Raw genomic sequence first — 10,102 nt, 5'->3', positions numbered from 1 at the left:
TATATATATATATATATATATAAAAATATATACAGATATACATACGAGCACCGAAACGGCTGTTGACTTACCAGCTTGCAGAGGCGTGCCATTTACATCCTATTGCTGTTGCGCTATTGCTGTAGTAACTTGGTATAGCTGTCAGGTACCCCATGTGCATATGTCTGATAACCATCAACATGCCTCTGCTGCACTTTTTCTACATGTGCTTTTGTACTTTTTATTAGTGATGTGCACCGGAAATTTTTCGCATTTTGTGTTTTGGTTTTGGGTTCGGTTCCGCGGCCGTGTTTTGGATTCGGACGCGTTTTGGCAAAACCTCACCGAAAATTTTTTGTCGGATTCGGGTGTGTTTTGGATTCGGGTGTTTTTTTCAAAAAACCCTAAAAAACAGCTTAAATCATAGAATTTGGGGGTCATTTTGATCCCATAGTATTATTAACCTCAATAACCATAATTTCCACTCATTTCCAGTCTATTCTGAACACCTCACACCTCACAATATTATTTTTAGTCCTAAAATTTGCACGAGGTCGCTGGATGGCTAAGCTAAGCGACACAAGTGGCCGACACAAACGCCTGGCCCATCTAGGAGTGGCACTGCAGTGTCAGGCAGGATGGCCCTTCAAAAAAATTGTCCCCAAACAGCACATGATGCAAAGAAAAAAAGAGGCGCACCAAGGTCGCTGTGTGACTAAGCTAAGCGACACAAGTGGCCGACACAAACACCTGGCACATCTAGGAGTGGCACTGCAGTGTCAGACAGGATGGCACTTCAAAAAAATAGTCCTCAAACAGCACATGATGCAAAGAAAAAAAGAGGCGCACCAAGGTGGCTGTGTGACTAAGCTAAGCGACACAAGTGGCCGACACAAACACCTGGCCCATCTAGGAGTGGCACTGCAGTGTCAGGCAGGATGGCCCTTCAAAAAAATTGTCCCCAAACAGCACATGATGCAAACAAAAAAAGAGGCGCACCAAGGTGGCTGTGTGACTAAGCTAAGCGACACAAGTGGCCGACACAAACACCTGGCCCATCTAGGAGTGGCACTGCAGTGTCAGGCAGGATGGCCCTTCAAAAAAATTGTCCCCAAACAGCACATGATGCAAAGAAAAATGAAAGAAAAAAGAGGTGCAAGATGGAATTGTCCTTGGGCCCTCCCACCCACCCTTATGTTGTATAAACAGGACATGCACACTTTAACGAACCCATCATTTCAGTGACAGGGTCTGCCACACGACTGTGACTGAAATGACTGGTTGGTTTGGGCCCCCACCAAAAAAGAAGCAATCAATCTCTCCTTGCACAAACTGGCTCTACAGAGGCAAGATGTCCACCTCATCATCATCCTCCGATTCCTCACCCCTTTCACTGTGTACATCCCCCTCCTCACAGATTATTAATTCGTCCCCACTGGAATCCACCTTCTCAGGTCCCCGTGTACTTTCTGGAGGCAATTGCTGCTGGTGAATGTCTCCACGGAGGAATTGATTATAATTCATTTTAATAAACATCATCTTCTCCACATTTTCTGGAAGTAACCTCGTACGCCGATTGCTGACAAGGTGAGCGGCTGCACTAAACACTCTTTCGGAGTACACACTGGAGGGAGGGCAACTTAGGTAGAATAAAGCCAGTTTCTGCAAGGGCCTCCAAATTGCCTCTTTTTCCTGCCAGTATACGTACGGACTGTCTGACGTGCCTACTTGGATGCGGTCACTCATATAATCCTCCACCATTCTTTCAATGGTGAGAGAATTATATGCAGTGACAGTAGACGACATGTCAGTAATCGTTGGCAGGTCCTTCTGTCCGGACCAGATGTCAGCACTCGCTCCAGACTGCCCTGCATCACCGCCAGCGGGTGGGCTCGGAATTCTTAGCCTTTTCCTCGCACCCCCAGTTGCGGGAGAATGTGAAGGAGGAGATGGTGATGGGTCACGTTCCGCTTGACTTGACAATTTTCTCACCAGCAGGTCTTTGAACCTCTGCAGACTTGTGTCTGCCGGAAAGAGAGATACAACGTAGGTTTTAAATCTAGGATCGAGCACGGTGGCCAAAATGTAGTGCTCTGATTTCAACAGATTGACCACCCGTGAATCCTGGTTAAGCGAATTAAGGGCTCCATCCACAAGTCCCACATGCCTAGCGGAATCGCTCTGTTTTAGCTCCTCCTTCAATGTCTCCAGCTTCTTCTGCAAAAGCCTGATGAGGGGAATGACCTGACTCAGGCTGGCAGTGTCTGAACTGACTTCACGTGTGGCAAGTTCAAAGGGTTGCAGAACCTTGCACAACGTTGAAATCATTCTCCACTGCGCTTGAGTCAGGTGCATTCCACCTCCTTTGCCTATATCGTGGCCAGATGTATAGGCTTGAATGGCCTTTTGCTGCTTCTCCATCCTCTGAAGCATATAGAGGGTTGAATTCCACCTCGTTACCACCTCTTGCTTCAGATGATGGCAGGGCAGGTTCAGGAATGTTTGGTGGTGCTCCAGTCTTCTGTACGCGGTGCATGAATGCCGAAAGTGGCCCGCAATTCTTCGGGCCACCGACAGCATCTCTTGCACGCTCCTGTCGTTTTTTAAATAATTCTGCACCACCAAATTCAAGGTATGTGCAAAACATGGGACGTGATGGAATTTGCCCAGATGTAATGCACGCACAATATTGCTGGCGTTGTCTGATGTCACAAATCCCCAGGAGAGTCCAATTGGGGTAAGCCATTCTGCGATGATCTTCCTCAGTTGCCGTAAGAGGTTTTCAGCTGTGTGCCTATTCTGGAAAGCGGTGATACAAAGCGTAGCCTGCCTAGGAACGAGTTGGCGTTTGCGAGATGCTGCTACTGGTGCCGCCGCTGCTGTTCTTGCTGCGGGAGGCAATACATCTACCCAGTGGGCTGTCACAGTCATATAGTCCTGAGTCTGCCCTGCTCCACTTGTCCACATGTCCGTGGTTAAGTGGACATTGGGTACAACTGCATTTTTTAGGACACTGGTGAGTCTTTTTCTGAGGTCTGTGTACATTTTCGGTATCTCCTGCCTAGAGAAATGGAACCTAGATTGTATTTGGTACCGGGGACACAGTACCTCAATCAAGTTTATAGTTGGCTCTGAATTAACGATGGATACCGGAACCACGTTTCTCACCACCCAGGCTGCCAAGGCCTCAGTTATCCGCTTTGCAGCAGGATGACTGCTGTGATATTTCATCTTCCTCGCAAAGGACTGTTGGACAGTCAATTGCTTACTGGAAGTAGTACAAGTGGTCTTCCGACTTCCCCTCTGGGATGACGATCGACTCCCAGCAGCAACAACAGCAGCGCCAGCAGCAGTAGGCGTTACACTCAAGGATGCATCGGAGGAATCCCAGGCAGGAGAGGACTCGTCAGACTTGACAGTGACATGGCCTGCAGGACTATTGGCTTTCCTGGGTAAGGAGGAAATTGACACTGAGGGAGTTGGTGGTGTGGTTTGCAGGAGCTTGGTTACAAGAGGAAGGGATTTAGTGGTCAGTGGACTGCTTCTGCTGTCACCCAAAGTTTTTGAACTTGTCACTGACTTATGATGAATGCGCAGCAGGTGACGTATAAGGGAGGATGTTCCGAGGTGGTTAACGTCCTCACCCCTACTTATTACAGCTTGACAAAGGCAACACACGGCTTGACACCTGTTGTCCGCATTTGTGTTGAAATAATTCCACACCGAAGAGCTGATTTTTTTTTGTATTTTGACCAGGCATGTCAAGGGCCATATTCCTTCCACGGACAACAGGTGTCTCCCCGGGTGCCTGACTTAAACAAACCACCTCACCATCAGAATCCTCCTTGTCAATTTCCTCCCCAGCGCCAGCAACACCCATATCCTCATCCTGGTGTACTTCAACAGTGACATCTTCAATTTGACTATCAGAAACTGGACTGCGGGTGCTCCTTCCAGCACTTGCAGGGGGCATGCAAATGGTGGAAGGTGCAAGCTCTTCCCGTCCAGTGTTGGGAAGGTCAGGCATCGCAACCGACACAATTGGACTCTCCTTGGGGATTTGTGATTTTGAAGAACGCACAGTTCTTTGCTGTGCTTTTGCCAGCTTAAGTCTTTTCTTTTTTCTAGCGAGAGGATGAGTGCTTCCATCCTCATTTGAAGCTGAACCACTAGCCATGAACATAGGCCAGGGCCTCAGCCGTTCCTTACCACTCCATGTCGTAAATGGCATATTGGCAAGTTTACGCTTCTCCTCAGACGCTTTTAATTTTGATTTTTGGGTCATTTTACTGAACTTTTGTGTTTTGGATTTTACATGCTCTCTACTATGACATTGGGCATCGGCCTTGGCAGACGACGTTGATGGCATTTCATCGTCTCGGCCATGACTAGTGGCAGCAGCTTCAGCACGAGGTGGAAGTGGATCTTGATCTTTCCCTTTAACCTCCACATTTTTGTTCTCCATTTTTTAATGTGTGGAATTATATGCCAGTATCAATAGCAATGGCCTACTACTATATTTACTGCGAAAAACTAAAATGCACCACAGGTATACAATGTAGATGGATAGTATACTTAATGGATGACGAGTGACGACACAGAGGTAGGTACACAGCAGTGGCCTACCGTACTGCTATATATAGTATACTGGTGGACACTGTCAGCAAACTGCAAAACTGTCTAAAATGCACCACAGGTATAGAATGTAGATGGATAGTATACTTAATGGATGACGAGTGACGACACAGAGGTAGGTACACAGCAGTGGCCTACCGTACTGCTATATATAGTATACTGGTGGACACTGTCAGCAAACTGCAAAACTGTCTAAAATGCACCACAGGTATAGAATGCAGATGGATAATATACTTAATGGATGACGAGTGACGACACAGAGGTAGGTACACAGCAGTGGCCTACCGTACTGCTATATATAGTATACTGGTGGACACTGTCAGCAAACTGCAAAACTGTCTAAAATGCACCACAGGTATAGAATGTAGATGGATAGTATACTTAATGGATGACGAGTGAAGACACAGAGGTAGGTACACAGCAGTGGCCTACCGTACTGCTATATATAGTATACTGGTGGACACTGTCAGCAAACTGCAAAACTGTCTAAAATGCACCACACGTATACAATGCAGATGGATAGTATACTTAATGGATGACGAGTGACGACACAGAGGTAGGTACACAGCAGTGGCCTACCGTACTGCTATATATAGTATACTGGTGGACACTGTCAGCAAACTGCAAAACTGTCTAAAATGCACCACAGGTATAGAATGTAGATGGATAGTATACTTAATGGATGACGAGTGACGACACAGAGGTAGGTACACAGCAGTGGCCTACCGTACTGCTATATATAGTATACTGGTGGACACTGTCAGCAAACTGCAAAACTGTCTAAAATGCACCACAGGTATAGAATGCAGATGGATAGTATACTTAATGGATGACGAGTGACGACACAGAGGTAGGTACACAGCAGTGGCCTACCGTACTGCTATATATAGTATACTGGTGGACACTGTCAGCAAACTGCAAAACTGTCTAAAATGCACCACAGGTATAGAATGTAGATGGATAGTATACTTAATGGATGACGAGTGAAGACACAGAGGTAGGTACACAGCAGTGGCCTACCGTACTGCTATATATAGTATACTGGTGGACACTGTCAGCAAACTGCAAAACTGTCTAAAATGCACCACAGGTATAGAATGTAGATGGATAGTATACTTAATGGATGACGAGTGACGACACAGAGGTAGGTACAGCAGTGCACTCTGCACTGTACTACTCCTATATAATATTATTTATACTGGTGGTCCCCAGTCCCCACAATAAAGCAGCACACTGTGAGCACAGATATGGAGTGTTTTTCAGGCAGACAACGTATACTGGTGGTCACTGTCAGCAAAACTCTGCACTGTACCCCTGCTATAGCTGCTCCCCAGTCCCCACAATTAAGCAGTGTGAGCACTCAGCACAGATATATCATGCAGCACACTGAGCACAGATATGGTATGGAGCGTTTTTTTCAGGCAGAGAACGGATAAAAAAAACTTGTGGTCACTATCAGCAAAACTCTGCACTTTACTCCTCCTAACAGCTGCTCCCCAATCCTCCCCACAAATAAGAAATAAACCAATCAACTTCTACAATAAACGGAGAGGACGCCAGCCACGTCCTCTCCCTATCATCTCCAATGCACGAGTGAAAATGGCGGCGACGCGCGGCTGCTATATAGAATCCGAATCTCGCGAGAATCCGACAGCGGGATGATGACGTTCGGGCGCGCTCGGGTTAGCCGAGCAAGGCGGGAAGGTTCTAACCTGCCTCGGACCCGTGTGGAAAAGGTGAAGTTCGGGGGGGTTCGGTTTCGGAGAAACCGAACCCGCTCATCACTACTTTTTATCACTTATAAAGTTCTTTGCATTAAATGGAGGTGCCAGCCTCTTATTGGATCATATTGCAACTTCCTATGTGACTGGCACTCCGAGATTGGACTTATAGTGTGTGCGGTTGGTTCAGAGATACCTAAATATATAAATATATATATATATATATATATATATATATATATATAAATAGTTTTGTTAGTATGTAATAAAAATGTGCATCCAGTTACTCATTAATATAAATTTTTGCTATCCTGCAGTTCAGTTCTTAAGTTTCTACCTTATTTGTCTTACCTATTGTTTGGTAATCACCTGGAAATCAAAGTTTAGGGGGTAAATGTATTACCCCCCATTACGTGGGAGAAGAGGTATCAGCGCATGTTATGCGGTGCTGGCTCAGTCCATATCGGCGCTGACCACTCTGACAGCTGCAGGTGGCGATGCCCATACACCACAGCAGGTGGTGTCCCTGGCTGTGGGGGATGCTGGCTCCAAACTGCGCAGGGGATCTCGCACATGCCGGCCGGGAAGTAGACAGAACGCATCAGCAGTGAGCTGATGCCCTGTTAGAGGAGGGAGGAGCGCTACAGACAAGATGTTCTTACATCTTGTCGATGTCACTTCCTGCTTCACCTTGGTAATGAGGCCACTATAATACATTTACCCCTAGATTCAGTGTCAACATAAAAAGTTTAGTACTTGTAGATTTATAAAAATCATGTTATTAATGAATCAAATATAATCAGATATGCTGTATGAATGAATGCATCACTCTGCAAGCATGCTTATTAATAAATAGAAATTGAAGTAAGCCCATGTTTTCATATACCAATCCAACAAATTGTAATAAGAGCTGAGTGTCGACATTGAGAGCATGCAAACATTCTCATGTCGACATTCTGAATGTCAACATTTTAAATTTGATGTTAGACGGCGTTACATAAGTAAAAAGCAGCAGCTATGTGTTGTTAAGAGCATTACATGGGTGACAGATAATAAATGTTTAAAAAGAACCTCACTTTTACTTGATGTTAAATTGCTACATTTATCATCATTATTCTCAGAGCCGGCCCTAACCAATATGATGCCCTATTTCGCCAGGTGCCTCCTAGCACCACCACTAGTTCCACCTCTGACCCCGCACCCCTTTTCACAACACCATCACCCATAGCAGTTCTCATTTTGGTGCTCCTACACCCTATATTTTAAATAGGAACAGTGCGCACATTCGCTGTGCAGCCCAAAAAGGGTTGTGTTTTTGCTGGGAAGGGACATGGCCACAAAATAGTACCCCCAATTCAAGTTACACCACACAGTAGTGTAACTTTATTCACATTATATCATGCAATGGTGTCCCTTATTCATGTTACATCACACAGTAGTACCACTTTACCTTATATACGTTACTCCTCACAGTAGTGCTCCTTTTTCACATTACATCACACCATATTGCTCTTTATTCACATTAGACAACAGAGTAGTGCCCTTTCTATACGTAACGGATACACAGTAGAGCACCTTATACACATAATGCCACACATTAGTAATGCCTTTATACACATAATACCACACAGTAATGCCCTCACACATATGACACACATTATTATTGTCCTTATAAACGCAATGCGCCTTACACATTATGACAACTTTTATTAATACCCTTATACACATAATGTCCCTTACATATATGCCGCACATTATTAATGTATTTATACACAATACACATAATGCCCCTTACACATATGCCGAACATTATAGCGCAACCAACCCACCGGCATGCAGCACTCACACGGCCGCTAACACTGTGACCTCTGCCTCTGCTTGGATACAGATGTGTCCTCATACATCTTGCCTCAATATACCATGCAGCAGGAGATGCCTGGCGTGAGTCAAATGGCAGCTCTGCTAACGTCTGGCACCTTTTTTTTGCTAAAAATGCATCTTATTTGCATTACTATGGGAGTAGGACGCACAAGCAGCTTCTGCTAATTAAAATTATATATGGCATGCCTATATTCTGTGTGTGACTGTGGCTGTATCTGCATATGGAATGCTACATTACAGTGATTTCCAGGAATACACTGTAGCATAGCATTTTGTATGCAGACACAGCCGAAGTCACACACAGAATATATACATGCCACATATCATTTTAATCAGCAGAAGCTGCTTGTGCCCCTAAGCATGCTAAATGTCCTAGGCATTTGCCTAGTTTGCCTATGCCTAGGATCGGCTCTGATTATTCGGATTAGTAATGTTTGGATAGTGCACCTGCATTCTTATTTTCTGTGTGTGGCACTACAGGTCTCAGCATGGTAGTACTTCTCATTATGTTTAGTTAGGATGTGCAGTCCAGGCCCCCCTTATATATTGTATATTGTGTTTATGTATGTACATTTGAAGGTGCAGACTTCTTTAGCCTGGATTGGCACCCCTCCCACTTGCCCCTGGGTATTTTTAGTTAGGTACCCTTGCATTTATAGACTGCATATTGAACAAGCCACTATTAATGGTAAGACCTGAATACATTTGCAAACTGTAGTATGTTAGTAAAGGGGATGAGTTTGGGGCCCTGTGTTGGTGTGGCTGAGTCACTTCAGTGCAGCACAATATAATACTTAATTTAACACTTTACAGCACCTATTTGTTTTTGTTTTTTATCAATGTAACACTTTTATCACATTTATCATTATCTCTCAATTTATCATGCTACCCAAGTAGCACATTTACATTTACACATCTACATTTATCATGCTTCCCAAGTAGCACTTTTAACATATAGCAGGTGCTTTTTACTTATCTAACACCCACTAACACTTTACTTGCTATCTCTCACTAGTGTGGTGCCTTGGGATGGTTTGGTTGGGTCAGGCTGGGGTGTCCCACACCCTGGACTTGAGCCTGGAGAATGTTAGGGACCTACCTGATGATGAGGTCACCTGGGGAGTGGGCCCATACTTTTGGCCAAAATTATGCAAAGAACCTCACCTTTACTTGATGCTAAATTGCAAAATGTATTACAATTATTCTGATTAGTAATGTTTGGAGAGTGCACCTGCATCCTTATTTGCTTCAACAATATTGTTCAGATATAACGATGGACAATAAAAACAAACCCCAACTGAGGAAAAATTTAATAAAACAAACATTAATACTTTACAATAAAATAATACTAGGGATGTGCACTGACCCCCATTTTTTGTTTTGGTTTTGGACCTGGATTAATTTTCATGTTTTTGTTTTCGTTCTGGTTTTGTAAAACCACCCTCCCGTGTTTTGGTTTTGGTGTCGGCTCCTTTTTTAAAAACAATGCTAAAAGAATTTAAATCATGTAAATTTGCCTGTTTTTGATCCTACAGTATTATTAACCTCAATAAAACTTATTTACAGTCAGTTGTGACCACTGTTTACATTAAGAAGACCCACCATTGAACTCACACCCTAGGGTGGTTGGTGGTTTCTTATAACATCTATTCATATGTAATACTGGTTTCCGGATAACACCTTTTTACGACATAAGACTAAACTTTTTTTTGCATCATCATCTTTTTAAGTACCATCTTGTTTGAATGTCATGAATAAATTTCAGATGTTCTATTAATATTAGGCCTTTGTGCCATGTTTTGGGTGTCCATTTTGGTGTGATGGTATCTTTCAGGTGAAATACCCATTTGGTGGTTTAAAAAAAGTCCATCCAACAACAGTCCCAG

Source organism: Pseudophryne corroboree, chromosome 4, assembly GCF_028390025.1.
Source record: "Pseudophryne corroboree isolate aPseCor3 chromosome 4, aPseCor3.hap2, whole genome shotgun sequence".
Lineage (NCBI taxonomy): Eukaryota > Metazoa > Chordata > Amphibia > Anura > Myobatrachidae > Pseudophryne > Pseudophryne corroboree.
This window is presented reverse-complemented; position numbering follows the sequence as displayed.